The following is a 21,344-nucleotide window of genomic DNA, read 5'->3' as shown; positions in this document are numbered from 1 at the left end:
TTCCTCCCTCTTCCCTCCTTCTTCCTCCCCTCTTTCCTCCCCTCTTTCCTCCCCTCTTTCCTCCCCTCTTTCCTCCCCTCTTTCCTCCCCTCTTTCCTCCCCTCTTTCCTCCCCCTCCTTCCTCCCCTCTTTCCTCTTCCTCCTTCCTTCCTCTTCCTTCCTCCTTCCTCCTTCCTTCCTCCCTTCCTCCTTCCTCCCTCCCTTCCTCCTTCCTCCCTCCCTCCCTCTTTCCTCTTCCTCTCCCTCCCTCCTTCCCTCTTCCTCCTTCCCTCCTTCCCTCCTTTCCTCTTCCTCCCTCCCTCTTTCCTCCTTCCCTCTTTCCTCCTTCCCTCTTTCCTCCCTTCCTTCCTTCCTTCCTTCCTTCCTCCCTCCCTCCCTCCCTCCCTCCCTCCCTCCCTCCCTCTTTCCTCTTCCTCTCCCTCCCTCTTTCCTCTTCCTCTCCCTCCCTCTTTCCTCTTCCTCTCCCTCCCTCTTTCCTCTTCCTCTCCCTCCCTCCTTCCCTCCTTCCCTCTTCCTCCTTCCCTCCTTTCCTCTCCCTCCCTCCCTCTTTCCTCCTTCCCTCTTTCCTCCTTCCCTCTTTCCTCCTTCCCTCTTTCCTCCTTCCCTCTTTCCTCCTTCCCTTCTTCCTCCCTCCCTCCTTCCTTCCTCCCTCTCCTCTTCCTTCCTCCTTCCTCCCTCTTTCCTCTTCCTCCCTCCTCCCCTCTTTCCTCCTTCCTCCCTCCCTCCCTCCTTCCTTCCTCCCTCTCCTCTTCCTTCCTCCTTCCTCCTTCCTCCCTCCCTCCCTCCCTCCCTCCTTCCCTCCTTCCTCCCTCCCTCCCTCCCTCCCTCCCTCCCTCCCTCTTTCCTCTTCCTCCCTCCCTCCCTCCCTCTTTCCTCTTCCTCCCTCCCTCCCTCCTTCCCTCTTCTCACCATGTTGCCAGCACACTATGGATCCATAAAAAAATGTATTAACGCTATTACATGCCTGCCTGATGAAGGGGTCTTGTAAGACTCAGAAACGTTTGCACTTGTTATTGTGATCACATACATTTTGGGACCATTTTATGGATCCATGGTGTGTGTGTGTTGGTGACATACTTTTTTTTCCTGGGTTTAGCCTTGAGTGTGTTCATAATACAACTTAAATGTCTATATAAAACTCCCACCACCCAACAAAAACATCAATAAAGACATTTTGTTTAGTTTGGTGTGGAGGAGTTTGCGTGGCTTACACAAAGCCCTGACCCCTATGGAACACCTTTTGGGATGAATTGGATTACAAATTGTGAACCAGGTCTTCTTCTCATCCAACATACGTACCTGACTTCATAAATGGTGGCCAGCTCCATAAAGACATGGTTTTGGAACACCCCTTGGATAAAAGAGAACATCAGTTGTGAGTCAGGTCTTCTTATTCAAAATCAGTACCTGACCTCATAAATGGTGGCCAGCTCCATAAATACATGGTTTTGGAATACCTTTTTTGGTAAGAATGAAAATGTCAATGGCGAACCAGATCTTCTCATCCAACCTTAGTACCTGCCCTCTCAAATGGCCTCAACCCTATTGAACACCTTTTGGGATTAATTGGATTACCAATTGTGAACCAAGTCTTCTCCTCATCCAACATCAGTACCTGACTTCATAAATGGTGGCCAGCTCCATAAAGACATGGTTTTGGAACACCGTTGGGTTGAATGAGAACATCAGCTGTGAGCCAGGTCTTCTGATCCAACATCGGTGCCTGAACTCACAAATTATCTTTTGGCTGAATAGTCAAAAATTGCTACAGACACTCCATAAAAAAAATTTCGGGGTGGAAAGGCTTCCTGTAATAGTGAAATTTATTGAAAGCCTCTGCAGGTAAAGTTAATAAATGGCTAAGATCGAGTAGTGGTTGTACCATCCTCCCAGAGATTTTAGAAATGGAGGGGTTGGGAGCCTGGTCCCCAACCAGGTCTCGCCAAAGGCGCTAGGGGGCAAATGGACTATCTCGGTACTGTACATTGAAGATAAATTCAGATATGATAAAGTACAAAAGTTTGATACATGATAAAGATGTCAATAATAAATAGGTGGCAGTCCATGTATATCACCAAGATAATACTCCCCTGACTGGGAGGATCACAGTGGGATAGTTGGTCACAGACAGCATTTCAACTAGTTTCACGGACTGAACCACTTAAACAGGAAAATATCCAAATCCTGGTATACAACAGGCACAAGACCTCACCAGTAAGATGTCTCCCATGGCGACTGGGGGAGACTAACCATTCAGAGGGCTGGAGTCAAATTTCCAGGTAGTAATAAACAATAGGAGGAGAGTTCCCACTGAAGAGGGTTACCAGTAGGGGCCAATGAAAGCACTCCCACCCAGATGCCAGTTGAAGGTAAGGCAGCAGTACTGCTCTCGGGTCTCCTATCCAGGGTACCCCTTTCGTTGCCCCCTAGCTCCTTTGGTGAGACCTGGTTGGGGACCAGGCTCCCAACCCCTCTATTTCTCCCTGTAATAGTGGAGGATGTTGTAGCTGCAAAGGGAGGCCAACACAATAATAATGTCCATGGGTTTTGGAGTGGGATGTCTAAGCCCTTGTACACACGGTGGGAGATTCCGACTACCAAATCCGAATGGGACTAGGTTCAGGCTAGTAGCCAATAGCTTTGGTCTAGGAATTTGAGCTGAGCATGCGTGGCACTTTGTCCGTCGGAGTAGGCTACACATGATCGGAGTATGTCCGATAGGAGCATTTTGTCGGAAAATTTTACCGGCAAGTTGAAAAAATTGGTCCGTCGGATACACCGATGGAAACCGTCCGATGGAGACCACACACAGTCGGAATATGCGACAATACGGTCCGATAGGACACATTCCGTCGGAATCTCCGACCGTGTGTACAAGGGCTAAGAAGTTCCCACAAGTGTGATGGTTCGGTGTTCATAAATATTCATTTCAGGTTCCTTTCAGACTCCAGTTTGAGTAGCTATAAGTCTACCCATTTGGTACCAGGATTTATCTGCCTTGTCCCCTTACTGATACGTGACTGCTTTGTGTCTTGGGTTCTGTTGAAGTGGTGCAGCTTCGCTCAGTCCCATCTTGCAAAGCTTTTATACCAAGAGGGTGTAATCTATATATATATATATATATATATATATATATATATATATATATATATATATATATATATATATATATATTATATTATATTTTTTTTTTTGCATGGAATAGTATTTGTCTTTTGATGGTCAGAATGGCCTGATATCCTATAGGACAGCCCTATATCCTCCCTTACACAGCTGGGTGCTTTGACGATGGTACAGTATTGGTCACCAAACCAAATTACTCTTCTACATGCTCATATCACTAAAAGACTTTGTGATGAGATTACTGCGCTTTACAACTTGCTCTTTGCTCTACATAATCCTAATCTCTCCTTCTTAGCCCTTGGCATCAATTAATGAATTCTTTCATTAGCTAATTGACTCCAATCTTCTTTTTCACAGATAAAAGGAGTTGGCTCTGAGGGATCTCGATGTTCGGGGGGTCAAGACTCCATGATTTCAAGTTTCTGAATCAATGTTCCTCTTTTAGGATGTACAAAGGACCGTAGGCTTATTCCGATCTATCAAAGTGCATCAGTATTTTGCTCCTAACTAGGTGAGTGGCATGGGGTGTTCAGTTACCCCTATTCTCTATTTCGTCCTGTGAATCTGGATGCGTTTTCCTTCTTTACTGTGCCTATGATTATGTCGGCCTGATTACGGCAAGTGTGTAGCTCTTGCGAATATACCGTACATGTGTGGTTTCTGTGTTGGGTGGATGTCAAGATTCAGTGCTCACGTTTACAATTAAGAGGGGGGAAAAATGTGTTGTAATGCTAGTTTTCCATCATAGTGCATAAAATCTGCGAAAAAACCTACGGGAAACCGTTATTGTATAAAAAAAAAAAAAAAAAAAAAGTTGCCTGGCGATCCTGCTGACTTTACGTGAACTTCCAGAGAAGATTTTGGCAAGATTTTAGCTGTTATGGTTCTCCTGGCAGGTGGGGAAGTTCACGTGGAAAGCTGATCTCCATGAGAGCTCCTGATGGTAGAGATGGGTTGAAAACCCTAGTGGTCACCATGTCCTAGCTTAGACATTTCCCTCTACAAGGGGGTAACTAAACAGAATTACTGTGGCATGGAAACTGTACATGAAACTCCAGGCAGAAGAACATTCAGGTGCACGCAGAGGTTGTCGGCAGATGGCAAGCAAGAGTGTAGCAAGGACAATCCAGGTCAGCCGGGCAATTGGGAAGTATATAGGCTCTTTTGCACAAAGGATAGCTGGTGTTGCTTGGGGATGAGTTTGGCCTGAACTTAGGTTTAGACTGAACCCAGAAAGAAGCTGTCCCTCCAGGCCGCCCCAACCCCTCCCACCCAATCACCTGCGGTCGGGGCATTCTTCCGTCCACAACTGCTTGTATACAAAAGGGTGGGGTTGCTCGTGACATCATTGACCTAAATATGACCACATGACTATATTAAATTGCCCTGGCCTCAGTTGAGTGTTTGGGAGTGATGGCTTCTTTTTGTGTTCAGTCCTAACCTAAGTTGGGACCAAACCAGTCTCGGTCTCGCTGGTGATGGACCACGGCACCGGCCACTTCATAGCCCTGGCAGGGATCAGAGTAGGCTGAGTAGCTCAATGAGCAGAATTGAGAGTTCAAAACAATTTTGACAATTCTGTTTAGCTCAGCTCTTTTGCTCAACGTCTAGATCAGGGATCTGCAATTAGCGGACCTCCAGCTGTTGCAAAACTACAAGTCCCATCATGCCTCTCCCTCTGGGTGTCATGCTTATTGCTGTCAGTCTTGCTATGCCTCATGGGACTTAAGTTCTGCAACAGCTGGAGGTCCGCTAATTGCATATCTCTGGTCTAGATGACCAAGCAACTAGCCGTTATGTAGAGCTATTGTCCGTGGGCAAGGGTACCATTTTGCTTTGCCCGTACAGGGTGAAGCAACAGCTGCTAGCTGCAGATATTCTCCAAGACTTTTTTGCTTCCTTGTTGCTCTGTTTGGCTGTTGGTACTTCCAGGTATGGGGAGGCATTTTCGAACTCCTCCTCCCCCCTTCCTCCCATGTGGCAGTGCTGATGCTTGGTAATTGGCTTCTCAGGCACCCAATGCTGTGGATCCTCCAAGTTACAACTTCGAGCTTGCACAAGACTTCCTGTCCTCCTCTCTTTTGCTCCTGGTGGGCAAACAGCGTAGCAAAGTGTAGATCAGTATGTGCAGTTGGGGAAGAGGGTAGTTTATGTCCTATTAAATAGAATGCTAGCAGTCTTTTATCATTCTTTAGTTCTTTATCCAGCCAGAAAAGCCCCGTGTGCAGTCTATCCCCTGACGGATTATGTGCGAAGCTCCCTTTTGAAAAACCAGTCCGCCAACAAGCGAAGTGTGGAGGGAAGGTCGGCTTTAGAAACTGGTGGCTGGGTGGAAGCTGGGGGGGGGTTGGAGGGCAGGGCGGTTTGGTTCCCTTTTTATCTCGCCGTTGTTAAGCCCTCTTTGGTTCCTCTTGTGAGTGTTTTTTATCCCTCTGCAAACTGGAGGAAAACCATTGTACAGACTACTGCTGACCATTGGGAAAGACCAGGCCTGGCCCCAGTGTTTGAACACCGTGTTTGCTGAGTTTTTAGCCCTGTCTGTATTTCTGTTTAAACAATTGTTTTATTTATTTTTTTAAACCATTAGCTGAACATAGTGTGTTAAGTGCACAACTTGCGTAACCTTGTAATTTTGGAAAAAATAACACCCCTCTTTTAAAAAGAGAGGTCAGTACTCGCCTGGGTATTATCATGGGTCAGCAGCTGGGCCCAAAGGGTATTAAAGTGGCCACTCTACCTAAAAATTGATATTTCAGTTTTTGGTGGAGAAACTTCTATTTCTCAATGATTGTTTTGGGGAGTTACCAGTTCTGTACACCCACTGTGCCCATTATGAGGGGTTCCCACCATCCCTGTGCTGAGTTCCTAGGTCTGTACACCTGCTGCGAGGGGCTCCTCCTGTCCCCACTGGATTTTTTTTTTCTTTCTTCTTTTTTAGCAATAGCATCCTGCATATTTCACCCAATAGGTGACTGAGGAGAGGATGGCTCTTCCATTGCTGACCTCCCTTTCTGAAAATCCCCCAGTTGTCCGGCTGATCCAAGGTCTTTGGTACTTTCGGTTACTTCAGGCTTGTTCCGGCCCAGCTACAAAATTATTGAAACCATTAGCTCGTCAATGGGAGCCAATAAACCAGCATTTTCCAAAACCCAGCAACATCGGACCTTTTAGCACCTTATTACCTTTTTAGTACAGGTTTTCTTTAAAGGGTATCTAAAGCCAAAACCGATCTTTTAAACCCGGACTCTGGGCACAGAAACCTGCATCTAAATGTTTTACAATATCTGCAAAGTATATAAACCCATTTTGTGTGCTTAAAATGCATTTTGGGAACCCAGATACTAACTTGTAAAAGTAACAGTGACATCCTCGCTGTGCTGTATGTAGCCTGTGTGGGGAGCAGAGTGGTGGGAGGGGCCCAGCAGGCACCACCCACTACAGAAAATGGCAGGATGCTGCTCATTGAGAGAGTAGCAGCGAGCAATCTTTATTACAGGGAGCAATGATTCACACTGGATTGCTGCACAGATCTGGGCGCTGATGTGTAGCTGCACTGAGATGAGGCTGCACCCATGGGCACTGATGAGGCTGCACCCATGGGCGCTCACCAAGATTCAAGGAAGTGGCTGTACTGAGATGTGGCTGTGCTGATGTGGCTGCACTGAGAGGAGGCTGCACCCATGGGCGCTGATGTGGCTGCACTGAGAGGAGGCTGCACCCATGGGTGCTGATGTGGCTGCACTGAGAGGAGGCTGCACCCATGGGTGCTGATGTGGCTGCACTGAGAGGAGGCTGCACCCATGGGCGCTGATGTGGCTGCACTGAGAGGAGGCTGCACCCATGGGCGCTGATGTGGCTGCACTGAGAGGAGGCTGCACCCATGGGCGCTGATGTGGCTGCACTGAGAGGAGGCTGCACCCATGGGCGCTGATGTGGCTGCACTGAGAGGAGGCTGCACCCATGGGCGCTGGTGGGGCTGCACTGAGAGGAGTCTGCACCCATGGGCGCTGGTGAGGCTGCACTGAGATGAGGCTGCACCCATGGGCGCTGATGTGGCTGCACTGAGAGGAGGCTGCACCCATGGGCGCTGGTGGGGCTGCACTGAGATGAGGCTGCCCCCATGGGCGCTGGTGGGGCTGCACTGAGATGAGGCTGCCCCCATGGGCGCTGGTGGGGCTGCACTGAGATGAGGCTGCCCCCATGGGCGCTGGTGGGGCTGCACTGAGATGAGGCTGCCCCCATGGGCGCTGGTGGGGCTGCACTGACATGTGGCAGGACTGCGATGTGGCGGCACTGAGATGTGGCTGCACCCATGGGCACTGAGATGTGGCTGCACCCATGGGGGCTGATGAGGCGGCACTAAGATGAGGCGGCACTGAGATGGGGCTGCACCCATGGGCGCTGGTGAGGCTGCACTGAGATGTGGCTGCACCGATGAGTGCTGATAAGTATATAAAAACTGTATGCACTGAAAATTTTCTACCGCTTTCCCTTCCTTTTTTTTTTTTTTCCCCTTTAAGTCTGCTGGTATAGATATTGCTGTTTCCAGCTGTTAATTTGTTTGGTGTTAGTTTCCCTCTCTGTGGAATTTTTATGAATCCGCTGTGAATTGTTTTGCGGAAAGTAATTCAGACCAGACCCCCACCAAGACCTTATTTTTCTATTTATTGATCATGTGCAGCTCATTAAACCAGGACAAAGTGTAAAAAAAACGGCTTGTGCAATCGGACATCGTTGGTTAGGCAGAGTGTCAATTTTACAGAGTTTTCTAAATATAGAGTCTTTGTCCTCAGACAGCCCTCCCTGGTACACGCTGGGGGGCTCCCGCCGGAAGGCAGAGGGGCTTTAAAGTGAAACATTTTCAGGTCAAGGTTTTTTAATGACATTTTTAAATTTGTAATATAGTTTTTATTATGTGTGTAAAATCTTTATTTTACAAATAATTGAATACAGGATGCGCCGGCAACACTAACCTCCCAGAGCACGGTGTGTGCTTGCTTTCAACCAGTGTTGTCTAATTGAAACCCCATTGAGGACCATATTGAAAGGGGGACGGTTACCCCTGTGATCATACAGTTGTGGGTGTGTATATAAGGCCATGTTCACATATCATGTAGGGCCGGGCTTGACAAGTTTGCTTCGAATCTAGGAGCCAGCGGGAAAAAAAAATATTATTTATTTTATTTATTTTTTTTTGTTTTTATTTTTTTTTCTTAAACCACTTGGCTACCGGGCACTTTCACCTCCTTCCTCCCCAGTCCAATTTTCAGCTTTTAGCACTGTCACACTTTGAGAATTGCGCGGTCGTGCAACGCTGTACTCGTAACCTTCTTCTTTTTTTTAATTTTTAATTATTTTTTCACACACATAGCGATTTCTTTTGGTGGTATTAAATCGCCACTGGGGTTTTTATTTTTTGCTAAATAAATGAAAAGACTGAATTTTTAAAACAAAAACCATTTTCTTAATTTCTGCCCGTCTTCTCTGATGGGGCACGGGTGCGGCTACGCTGATGGGGCACGGGTGCGGCTGCGCTGATGGGGGACACTGATGGGGCTGCCATGATTATCAATGTAAATATCCTTTGTCACAGGATAGCAGAATATCAGCCGGCATTTGTTTAAATGTAACCAGCTGCGATTGGACGCAGGCGATCACATGGTAAATTCCCACTGTGATTGGCCCTTTGCCTCGATCAGAGCTCACCCCGGGGTGTTCTGGGAGGATGTCTGACATCCTCCCAGAACTAGAGGACTACCGCTGTAGCCGGCTGACAAAAGCCCAGGTGCCAGGACACCATTTCTAGTTGCCATGGCGGCCTGTTGCCTGGGATTTTCCAAGCCATAGTGTAGCAGGGGCAAGCGTTCCCGCTTGCATTTTTAAAAAAAAATTTGCACCATTTTCACGCAATTCTGCGTGTCGCACACGGGGCCAACCTATTCGCTTTAATGGTCATAAAGGGGTGGTGGGGTGTGGTTACCTCTCCGATCATATGTTTGTGGGTGTATCTAAGGGCCAGTTCACGTATAACATGGTGGGAACGAGCGTGAGAATTTTTTTTTTTTTTGCACTGCGTTTTTTAATTCCGCATGTAGCGCACAGGGCAGCCCATTCACTTCAATGGGCATTTGTCACCTAGAAGAGGCTCCTGCCACTTTTTGGGCAACAAGCTTAGCACAATTTTTAAACTCGCGTTTTGCAGCCCAATTTCTGTCACGTGACCATCGCGGCAGAATCTCACAGCGTTTGGGGTGCCATTAGGGTGAAGCACTGCACAGACACCAGGATTTACAATATTGTACAGGACAAGGCGTGGGCAGGTGCCCCAAGCACAGTGGTGGTGGGGGGGTACCGTACCCCTCACCATAGGCATGCTCCAGATCCCCATCTGGCAACTAGGAGGCCACAACTTAAACGCACGGTGTGCCGCAATTTGCTGTCACACTGTGCTCCATTATGCCCTCTTTCCACCCACATACACCCAGAGCCGGTGTTCTGCTAAAAACTGTCCCCCCATCGGATAGTGTCCACCCCGTATTGCACAGGCGCAGCGCTTGGACAAGGAGTCTCCGAAGATGAATGGCGCATTCGCACTGAGTCCAGGTTCAAGCCCCACCATCCAAGTGGACATACAGTAGCACTTAGTAAGACGGCCCCTCGCTGGCTCGCTTCGCTCTCTGCGCTTCAGGCACGGCCTCGCTTCGTTCTGCAATTTTTTATTCTAACTCCATGTCCACTTGGATGGTGGGCGGCGTTCATCTTCGGAGACTTTCGGCGTCTCCTTGCAAGCGCAGTACAGGGCGGACACTATCCAACGGGGGACCATATTCGACACAACACCGGCACCGAAAAACTACCATGCATGCACAACTGCCGTCTAGTTACTAGAAAGCAAGCGATTGGCATGGAGTGCCCACTGCACCTGTGTGGCCAACCATGGGCAGCTAGAGCCGGGGGGGGGGGGGGGGGGTGTACAGAGAATGAGGGCAGGACACCCATTCTACGGCATGCATCAACAGCAGGGGGCACAGTTCTGAATCCTTTTGCCCTGAAGAAACCTATACTGGTGCAGTGCCGGCATCTCAGTACAGGAAGCTGGAAGAGTGATGCCTAAACAAAGATGGCGGCATGGTCCTGGAGAGAAAAACAGATCAAGGCTTTGTTGGAGGAGGAAGGGGATGCGAAAATACTCGGCATTCATGCAACTTACCACGAAAGATCTATGTGGGATGATTTATCGAATAACTTTATTTAGCGTTCAAATTTTAACAAGCGGTAACCTTTTAAGACCCCGCCAGGCCGCCTGTGACTATTTAATTTCAGGCCGTTATCCAGGGGCCAAGTCTCACCTTAGGATGGGCATCTAATCTCCCAGGCCTGGACTTTGAGTTATTTCTGTGTGGGGGAGGGGAGAGGAACGGGGAGCTGGTTCTTCAGGTTGCAGATCGATCAGACTTCCTTTTTAATTGCAGCTTGTGGTTTCCCTAATGTGTTATTAAGGTATTAGCAGCCAGCTTTTGTGTATGCAAAGCCATTATTCCAATGTACAGAGAAATACTTTCACGTGTGTAGGTAGTTCGGGCGCGCTCTGACTTTGTGGCGCGGCGAAGGACGGCCTCGTGGGAATCCTGGCAAATGGATAAAAATGAATACATATTTTTTTTATTTTTTTTTAACAAAATGGATAACAATTAGACTCTTTTGGCTTCCCCACGGTGCTAATCTGATCCAGGAATGCCCCGTCTCTGAGACGCAGATAAGCCGCAGCGCCGGTTACAATATAATTATCGCTTGTAGTAAACACGGCTTATCTGCTTTTCAAGGTAAATCTACATGCACCTGTCTTGTAAATGCCTACAGATTAAAATGAAAAACTTTATTTAACACCTTCCCGCTCTGGCGCTCTGTTCTGTCGCGCACACTTGCGCGCGCGCGTGCTCCTTACACTTTGACCGAGCTGTCATGGTTTGTGATCAGGAGTGAATGAGGCAGGCTCCCCATCATGTGACCACTGTGCTGCAGGTAGGTTTTAATGTACAATCACGGCATCTGTGCACCAGGTGACTCTGCTTTTCTGTACTGAGAGCGTGCGCGCTCGCGCCCTCCCTGGACAGTGACTGAGTTGTCACTTGTAGCGCCGGCTGCTGAAGAGCACGTGCCATGTGTTTTTTGTCATTTTAACTTTACCCTTGAACCGCAGTTTGGTTTTGGGTTCAATTCTCTTAAATTTAGACCGCAGCACCAGTCTAGCTGGACTGCCTTGTGTTCTGCCTGACCATAGGTGGCGCTGTCATCATGGCAGGGCGCAGAATGCAGCCTAGTTACATACATACATACATGCATGCATGCATGCATACATACATACATACAGTTGCATCGTTAGTAAGGTTGAATACAGACACCAGTCCATCCAGTTCAACCTGAGTGTCTACAATTTGTCCCCATCCCTGTACATTGCACACTCACATCGGTCCCCACCCTCAAGGAGCCCACAATCCAAGGTCCCCATTCATATACTAGGGCCAATTTTGGACAGAAGGCAATTAACCTACCTGCATGTGTTTGGCGTGTGGGAGGAAACCCACGCAGGCACAGGGAGAACATGCAAACTCCAGGCAGGTAGTGTCGTGGTTGGGATTCGAACCAGCGACCCTTCTTACTGCTAGGCAAGAGTGCTAACCACTACACCACTGTGCCGCCCAGTTAGGTGCATTAAGGTTACTCTCTCTTGGAACCAGCCCAGTGGGAGTGTCGCTCTTGCTGTGCCTTCTGGGAGAGGGTACTTAAGGTGCGGATATCGCGTGTTTCGGGGTTCCGGTCTAGAGGTGCTTTCTGACAGTTTGGTCTTGGTCCTCCTGACCAGCCCCCAGGATGGCCATGGCCTGGGGTGCGGATCCATTCGACTTCAAACCTCAGGATTGGCTAGCCCGAGGTAAAAAAAAAAAAAACTGAAGGAAGGATTCGGAGGTGGTCCGGTGCCATCTCGGTTAGTGGAGAGGCCCGGCAACTGTGAAAGGTTTCCAGGTAAGGACTCTTCGGGAGAAGGCCACGCAAGAGTTGGCTTCTCAACAAGAGCCTGGACCAGTTGGAAGGCCCCAAGTGAATCCAATCTCGTGTGGTATCGCCGGACCGTCTGCAAGATACTGGTACCATACGAGGGTTCTACAAATTCTTCAGTTTTTACTAAAGTGTTCTACACCAAGTCTGTGGCAGAGACTTGGTATCTGATTTAAACACCTTGTTGGCTGCTAGACCTGGTGAGAGAAGGACTATCCGATAAGAGTGAGGATCCAGTTGTGAATGGCTGTTCTCTGGATTTCCTGATATGAATATACTGGCTTAACACTAAGCCCTTGTACACACAGTCGGACATTCTGACAACCAAATCCGACGGATTTTGTCCGAAACTGTTGCATACACACGGTCGGACAAAGTTGTCGGAAAATCCAATCTTTCAGAACGTGATGACGTAATTTCGTTACGATGGGACTACGTTCAGGCTACTAGCCAATAGCTTTGATGGAGGAATTTGATCTGAGCATGCGTGGCACTTTGTCCGATCGGAATTCTCTACACATGATCGGAGTATGTCCTATCGGACCAGTTTTTCGGAAAATATTTCCAGCAAGTTTGAAAATTTGGTCCGACGGAAACAGTCCGATGCATACCACACACAGTCGGAATATCCGACAAAACGCTCCGATAGGACACATTCCGACGGATTCTCGGACCGTGTGTACAAGGGCTAAGAGTACCTGGATTTTTTTTTCCCTACCCAAACCCTCTAACCCCATGTTGAGAGACTGTGTTCATTAACTATCTTTTGCAAATAAAAATCCCTTTTTGAGTGTGTAGCACTGACCCCCGAAGGAGCTGCTGGTTTGATTGGGCTTACCGTTCCCTTCTCCTCCTCCGATCTGTGTCTAGGGGGTTTCAGCCAGTAGGTTGTAATGTAGAGCCACGGCATTTGTGCATCAGCTGGCTCTGCTATTCCGTACTGAGAGCGTGCAAACTTGCGCACGCCCAACGCAGAGACCGAGCTGTCACTGAGAACCCCCCCCCCCTCCCCTTCACTTTTAATGATTGTGAGCAGTGGGTCAGGCTCCTGATTGTGCAACCACTGTGCTGCAGGTGTGCCTTAATGTAGAGCCATGGTATATATGCATCAGATGGCTCTGGTATTCTGTAATGAGAGTGCGCACGCTTGCGCGCACTCCCTGCACATGGATTCAGCTGGTCGCTGTTTAGGATTAGGAACCGGCAGGACAGGCTACCGATCACGTGACCACTGTGAAGCAGGTGGATTCTAATGTAGAACCATGGCATATAGGCATCAGCTGGCTCTGTCGTTCTGTATCTCTCTGGCGCGCATTTATTTTTTTAGATGTGTTGTTTACAAGTTTAAAAAACATTTTATTTAAGTTTGCGCACTCCCTGAACCTCCCTTTTTTTTTTTTTTTTATTTATTTAATTTTTTTTTTTTAGATGTGTTGTTTACAAGTTTAAAAACATTTTATTTTTGCTCGAAAATTACTTGGAACCCCCTTAGAAACATTATAATTTTTTTTTTCTACCACCCTTGAGAATAAAATGACAGTCATTGCAATACTTTGTCACACCGTATTTGCGCAGTGGTCTTACAAGCGCAGTTCTTTTGGAAAAAAAAAAAAAGACTTTGTCTTATTTTTTTTAAATAAAAAAAAAACAAAAAAAAAGTAAAGTTAGCCCAATTTTATAATTTTATTTTTTATAGTGTAAAATAATATGTTACACCGAGTAACTTGATACCCAACACATCACGCTTCAAAATTGTGCCTGCTTGTGGAATGGCGACAAACTTTTACCCCTACAACATCTCCAGGTTGCATGTTTTGAGTTACAGAGGAGGTCTAGGGCTAGACTTATTGCTCTCGCTCTAACGATCGCGGCGATACCTCACATGTGTGGTTTGAACAACGTTTTCATATGCGGGCGCTACTCATGTATGCGTTAGCTTCTGCGCGCGAGTTTGTCAGGATGGGGCGCATTTAAAAAAATATATACAATTTTTTATTTATTTTACTTAAAAAATAAATAAATAAATGAATAAATTGTGTGAATTTTATTCCTATTACAAGGAATGTAAACATCCCATGTAATAGGGAAAAAAAGCATGACAGGGCCTCGTAAATATGAGATCTGGGGCGTCAAAAAGACCGCACATCTCATGTTTACACTAAAATGCAATAAAAAAAAAAATAATTGTCATTTAAAGAAATTATATAATTTTTTTTTAAATGGTCCTTTTAAGAGCTATGGGCGGAAGTGATATTTTTGGTGTTGCTTCCGCCCTGCAGTCTCATGGAGACGGGCGGGGGCCATCTTCCCCTCACACCTCTCCATGCCCAGCCAGCAGAAGGACCGGCTCCAGGTGGAGGGCATCGGAGGAGGGTAGCCCATCTCCTGCCGCTGATAAAGTGATCTCGCGGCGAATCCGCCACAGAGACCACTGTTATGTTGTAGTGGACCGTAGGCCAAACACGAGGATACCGGGGGGTTATGGCAGCTAGCTGCTGCCATAATGTTATCCGTCCTCAAAATAAAGATGTGTATCATCGTTCGGCGCTCCGGAAGTGGTTAAAGTAGAACTATAGGCGACACTTTTTTATTTTTTTTATTTTATTAGAATTTTTTTATCTTTTATTTTTTTCATTTTGGATTAAGTAGGGGAGGGCTATAACCCCTGTAAGGTTTATTTTTTGCCCTCTTTGTCCCAATAGGGAGATTTCCCTTCACTTCTTGTCCCATAGCCAAAATAGGAAGTTCTGATGGCCCGCGGGTCATCAGAACGAGTGTCCCCATTGGGATTTTCCCTCCTATTACTTCCCACAAATTTTTGGATTTTCTTTTTAATCTTCAATGATAATGGTAAAATAAAACCAATCTAACAAACCGCAATAAGAACTGACAGGGGTTCTAATACCTCTCCATTCTATCCAAAACTAAAGTTTTTACTTTTTAGTTGCACTTTAAAGACCGGGGGCTGGAGGGACAGGTCGCGTGACCACTGCGCAGCCGGAGGGTTGTAATGTAGAGCCACGGCATATGTGCATCACCTGGCTCCGCTGTTCTGTACTGAGAATGCGCACAATTGCTAGCCAAGCAGGAAGCAGCTCTTGCGTATGTAATGCAGCACAGCTGAGCAGGAAGCGGCTCTTGCTTATGTAATGCAGCACAGCTGAGCAGGAAGCGGCTCTTGCTTATGTAATGCAGCACAGCTGAGCAGGAAGCGTCTCTTGCTTATGTAATGCAGCACAGCTGAGCAGGAAGCGGCTCTTGCTTATGTAATGCAGCACAGCTGAGCAGGAAGCGGCTCTTGCTTATGTAATGCAGCACAGCTGAGCAGGAAGCGGCTCTTGCTTATGTAATGCAGCACAGCTGAGCAGGAAGCGGCTCTTGCTTATGTAAAGCAGCACAGCTGAGCAGGAAGCGGCTCTTGCTTATGTAACGCAGCACAGCTGAGCAGGAAGCGGCTCTTGCTTATGTAATGCAGCACAGCTGAGCAGGAAGGGGCTCTTATGTAATGCAGCACAGCTGAGCAGGAAGGGGCTCTTATGTAATGCAGCACAGCTGAGCAGGAAGGGGCTCTTATGTAATGCAGCACAGCTGAGCAGGAAGGGGCTCTTATGTAATGCAGCACAGCTGAGCAGGAAGCGGCTCTTATGTAATGCAGCACAGCTGAGCAGGAAGCGGCTCTTGCTTATGCAATGCAGCACAGCTGAGCAGGAAGCGGCTCTTGCTTATGTAATGCAGCACAGCTGGGCAGGAAGCGGCTCTTGCTTATGTAATGCAGCACAGCTGAGCAGGAAGCGGCTCTTGCTTATGTAATGCAGCACAGCTGAGCAGGAAGCGGCTCTTGCTTATGTAATGCAGCACAGCTGAGCAGGAAGCGGCTCTTGCTTATGTAATGCAGCACAGCTGAGCAGGAAGCGGCTCTTGCTTATGTAAAGCAGCACAGCTGAGCAGGAAGCGGCTCTTGCGTATGTAATGCAGCACAGCTGAGCAGGAAGCGGCTCTTGCTTATGTAATGCAGCACAGCTGAGCAGGAAGCGGCTCTTATGTAATGCAGCACAGCTGAGCGGGAAGCGGCTCTTGCTTATGTAATGCAGCACAGCTGAGCGGGAAGCTGCTCCTGCGTATGTAATGAGCAAAGATGGCTGCCGCCATATATCTATTTACAATGGTTTTTATTGGCATTAACATTAGGCAGAACGCACACAATCCTACGTCTTGGATGTATGACAATGCAGAGAAGTACAAGTCAAAGGTCGTGGGAAAACTGGCACAGAGCTATGAAACGATGGAATAAATGTTATTTTTATGGACGTCCTTCAGATGGACCTTTCCCGGTGTCCCGGGAAGTTGTTGGCTCGGGTGGTGTGGAGGTTTTTTCTTCCTGGGGCTTTTCAGAGCCGTCTCCCTGGAGAAATGTGATCCCATTATACAGAACAAAAGGAGCGGAGAAGAGAATGGGCTCCTTCCCTCCATTTTTCTCCTTCCTTTATGTGGGCCCGGGATCGCCCTCCACCCTTCCCGTCACTCTCTCCACCCAGCTTCGCTCCCTGCACTTGTTTCAGAGGATGTTTGCAGGCCGGCTGCCATCGCCTAGGAAACCGGGGAGGAGGGGAGGGGGAGGTGCGCCCAGACTAGTCCCCCTTTTTTTGTGGGTTTCCATGGCAATAGATGCGCAAAAAATCTGGCATTCGGGACAACGGACCTTCCTGAGTGTAGCATCCTGACCTTGTCTTCATTAGAGAACCCTGAGCCTTGTGAGCTCAACACCGGCCCCTCCTTATATCAAATGGCCTTTTACTGGCGTTACTACGGTAACCGGGCCTAGTAGTGTTATGGTTCAACCACCACCACTCTGCATTACACCGAGCACAATGTGTCTGAATGTCGTCCACCACTGGGCTGAGCTCAGGAAATAAATACGACCGTCTTCCGCTGTCTCCTCCGTCTCATGTCTATAAAATAGAAAACTTCTAGGCGTGCGAATGTTTGTGTTTTGTGTTTTTTTTTTTTTTTTTTCTTTGCTCGCTTTCTTTTGTGCTCAGTCTCTCTTGTTTCTCACTCTCTCTCATTTGCTACGCTTTTTGCTTTCTCTTGCGCTTTCTCCCCCTCCATTTTCTCACTCCCTCTTTTGCTCTTGTACTCCTCTGCTCCCCCCCGCACCCCTTATCAGTCTAGTTTCCGCTCTCGCTACCCCTTTTTTGCTCCCGTTCTTGCCCCTCTCGCTTTCACTTTCGCTCGGCCCCCTCTCGTTTTTGCTTGGCCCCTCCTATTGTTTTTTTTTGTACATTTTGCAATACAGGTTTTCTATTTGCTCTCGTTCCCTCTTTTTTGCTCCCCCCTCCCCCCGGGTTTCGCTTTCCTCTTTCGCTCCCCCCGGGTCTCGCTTCCCTCTTTCGCTCCCCCCCCCCCCGGGTCTCGCTTCCCTCTTTCGCTCCCCCCCCCCGGGTCTCGCTTCCCTCTTTCGCTCCCCCCCCGGGTCTCGCTTCCCTCTTTCGCTCCCCCCCGGGTCTCGCTTCCCTCTTTCGCTCCCCCCCGGGTCTCGCTTCCCTCTTTCGCTCCCCCCCGGGTCTCGCTTCCCTCTTTCGCTCCCCCCCGGGTCTCGCTTCCCTCTTTCGCTCCCCCCCCGGGTCTCGCTTCCCTCTTTCGCTCCCCCCCCGGGTCTCGCTTCCCTCTTTCGCTCCCCCCCGGGTCTCGCTTCCCTCTTTCGCTCCCCCCCGGGTCTCGCTTCCCTCTTTCGCTCCCCCCCGGGTCTCGCTTCCCTCTTTCGCCCCCCCCCCCCGGGTCTCGCTTCCCTCTTTCGCTCCCCCCCCGGGTCTCGCTTCCCTCTTTCGCTCCCCCCCCCGGGTCTCGCTTCCCTCTTTCGCTCCCCCCCCCGGGTCTCGCTTCCCTCTTTCGCTCCCCCCCCCCGGGTCTCGCTTCCCTCTTTCGCTCCCCCCCCCGGGTCTCGCTTCCCTCTTTCGCTCCCCCCCCCCCCCCCGGGTCTCGCTTCCCTCTTTTGCTCCCCCCCGGGTCTCGCTTCCCTCTTTTGCTCCCCCCCGGGTCTCGCTTCCCTCTTTCGCTCCCCCCCGGTCTCGCTTCCCTCTTTCGCTCCCCCCGGTCTCGCTTCCCTCTTTGGCTCCCCCCCCGTCTCGCTTCCCTCTTTGGCTCCCCCCCCGTCTCGCTTCCCTCTTTGGTTCCCCCCCCCGTCTCGCTTCCCTCTTTGGTTCCCCCCCCCCCCGTCTCGCTTCCCTCTTTGGTTCCCCCCCCGTCTCGCTTCCCTCTTTGGTTTCCCCCCCCCGTCTCGCTTCCCTCTTTGGTTCCCCCCCCGTCTCGCTTCCCTCTTTGGTTCCCCCGCGCGTCTCGCTTCCCTCTTTGGTTCCCCCCCCGTCTCGCTTCCCTCTTTGGCTCTCCCCCCCCCGTCTCGCTTCCCTCTTTGGCTCTCTTCCCCCCCCCCGGTCTCGCTTCCCTCTTTGGCTCTCTTCCCCCCCCCCCGGTCTCGCTTCCCTCTTTTGCCCCCCCCCCCCCGGTCTCGCTTCCCTCTTTCGCTCCCCCCGGTCTCGCTTCCCTCTTTCGCTCCCCCCCGGTCTCGCTTCCCTCTTTCGCTCCCCCCCGGTCTCGCTTCCCTCTTTCGCCCCCCCCGGTCTCGCTTCCCTCTTTGGCTCCCCCCCCGGTCTCGCTTCCCTCTTTGGTTCCCCCCCCCGTCTCGCTTCCCTCTTTGGTTCCCCCCGCGCGTCTCGCTTCCCTCTTTGGTTCCCCCCGCGCGTCTCGCTTCCCTCTTTGGTTCCCCCCGCGCGTCTCGCTTCCCTCTTTGGTTCCCCCCCGTCTCGCTTCCTTCTTTGGCTCTCCCCCCCCCGGTCTCGCTTCCCTCTTTGGCTCTCTCCCCCCCCCCCGCTTCCCTCTTTGGCTCTTCCCCCCCCCCATCTCGCTTCCCTCTTTGGCTCTTCCCCCCCCCCCCCCCCTGTCTCGCTTCCCTCTTTGGCTCTTCCCCCCCCCCCCTGTCTCGCTTCCCTCTTTGGCTCTTCCCCCCCCCCCCCCTGTCTCGCTTCCCTCTTTGGCTCTTCCCCCCCCCCCCTGTCTCGCTTCCCTCTTTGGTTCCCCCCCATCTCGCTTCCCTCTTTGGTTCCCCCCCCGTCTCGCTTCCCTCTTTGGTTCCCCCCCGTCTCGCTTCCCTCTTTGGTTCCCCCCCGTCTCGCTTCCCTCTTTGGCTCTCCCCCCCCCGTCTCGCTTCCCTCTTTGGCTCTCCCCCCGTCTCGCTTCCCTCTTTGGCTCTCCCCCCCGTCTCGCTTCCCTCTTTGGCTCTCCCCCCCGTCTCGCTTCCCTCTTTGGCTCTCCCCCCCGTCTCGCTTCCCTCTTTGGCTCTCCCCCCCCCGTCTCGCTTCCCTCTTTGGCTCTCCCCCCCCCGTCTCGCTTCCCTCTTTGGTTCCCCCCCATCTCGCTTCCCTCTTTGGTTCCCCCCCCCCGTCTCGCTTCCCTCTTTGGTTCCCCCCCCCGTCTCGCTTCCCTCTTTGGTTCCCCCCCCCGTCTCGCTTCCCTCTTTGGTTCCCCCCCCGTCTCGCTTCCCTCTTTGGTTCCCCCCCGTCTCGCTTCCCTCTTTGGTTCCCCCCCGTCTCGCTTCCCTCTTTGGTTCCCCCCCGTCTCGCTTCCCTCTTTGGCTCTCCCCCCCCGTCTCGCTTCCCTCTTTGGCTCTCCCCCCCCGTCTCGCTTCCCTCTTTGGCTCTCCCCCCCCGTCTCGCTTCCCTCTTTGGCTCTCCCCCCCCGTCTCGCTTCCCTCTTTGGCTCTCCCCCCCGTCTCGCTTCCCTCTTTGGCTCTCCCCCCGTCTCGCTTCCCTCTTTGGCTCTCCCCCCCCGTCTCGCTTCCCTCTTTGGCTCTCCCCCCCCCCCGTCTCGCTTCCCTCTTTGGTTCCCCCCCGTCTCGCTTCCCTCTTTGGTTCCCCCCCCGTCTCGCTTCCCTCTTTGGTTCCCCCCCCGTCTCGCTTCCCTCTTTGGTTCCCCCCCGTCTCGCTTCCCTCTTTGGTTCCCCCCCGTCTCGCTTCCCTCTTTGGCTCTCCCCCCCGTCTCGCTTCCCTCTTTGGCTCTCCCCCCCGTCTCGCTTCCCTCTTTGGCTCTCCCCCCCCCGTCTCGCTTCCCTCTTTGGCTCTCCCCCCCCGTCTCGCTTCCCTCTTTGGCTCTCCCCCCCCGTCTCGCTTCCCTCTTTGGCTCCCCCCCCCCCCCGTCTCGCTTCCCTCTTTGGCTCTCCCCCCCCCCCTTCTCGCTTCCCTCTTTGGCTCTTCCCCCCCCCCCCTTCTCGCTTCCCTCTTTGGCTCTCCCCCCCCCCCCCCTTCTCGCTTCCCTCTTTGGCTCTTCCCCCCCCCCTTCTCGCTTCCCTCTTTGGCTCTCCCCCCCCCTCTTCTCGCTTCCCTCTTTGGCTCTTCTCCCCCCCCCTTCTCGCTTCCCTCTTTGGCTCTTCCCCCCCCCTTCTCGCTTCCCTCTTTGGCTCTTCCCCCCCCCCCCTTCTCGCTTCCCTCTTTGGCTCTCCCCCCCCCCTTCTCGCTTCCCTCTTTGGCTCTCCCCCCCCCCCCCCCTTCTCGCTTCCCTCTTTGGCTCTCCCCCCCCCCCCCCGTCTCGCTTCCCTCTTTGGCTCTCCCCCCCCCCCCCCCCGTCTCGCTTCCCTCTTTGGCTCTCCCCCCCCCCCCCCCCGTCTCGCTTCCCTCTTTGGCTCTCCCCCCACCGTCTCGCTTCCCTCTTTGGCTCCCCCCCATCTCGCTTCCCTCTTTGGATCCCCCTCTTTTTTGCTCTCGCTTGCCCTCTTTTTCGCCTGCCCCACCCCCACCGTCTCGCTCTCGGAACTTAGGTTTTATATGTGCTTACCTGTACATTCATGCAAGCAATTATTACTATGTACTTTGACACACGTCTGTGGTGTGAAAGGCACCATAACTAGGCAATCCTGGTTGCTATGGGAAACATGCCCAGCTCTTCCAGTTGTTTTCAGGAGTGAGGCCCAGTGATGTACTGCTGGTCTAAGGTTGGGATCAATATCTGGCCTAGTTGCGCCTCATGAGGCCTTCTTGCTGGCAGGCACACAATGGGGTTCCTACAATCAAATCAATAAAATCCTGCTTCCGTTATCCTATGGATCCTCTCCCTCAACACCCTAACTGGACAGATTATCAGTATTTTAGCTGAAGCTTAATGAACGTGTACTGAGC

At 51.0% G+C, this 21,344-nt stretch overlaps 1 protein-coding gene across 1 annotated transcript in view; it reads left to right on the top strand.

Moving 5' to 3' along the window:
- Positions 1 to 21,344, top strand: part of VANGL2 (VANGL planar cell polarity protein 2) — a 127,971-nt gene that overhangs the window by 73,283 nt on the left and 33,344 nt on the right. The window contains exon 2 of the mRNA XM_077464085.1: positions 3,481 to 3,634. The gene's annotated coding sequence lies outside the window, so the exon portion shown is untranslated. The remainder of the gene's footprint in view (positions 1 to 3,480; positions 3,635 to 21,344) is intronic.

The sequence above is a fragment of the Lithobates pipiens genome, unplaced genomic scaffold (assembly GCF_037356315.1).
Source record: "Lithobates pipiens isolate NorthernLeopardFrog02 unplaced genomic scaffold, aLitPip1_a1.2 Scaffold_30, whole genome shotgun sequence".
Lineage (NCBI taxonomy): Eukaryota > Metazoa > Chordata > Amphibia > Anura > Ranidae > Lithobates > Lithobates pipiens.
The sequence above is the reverse complement of the archived record's forward strand: the minus strand, read 5'-3'. Positions and strand labels throughout refer to the sequence as shown.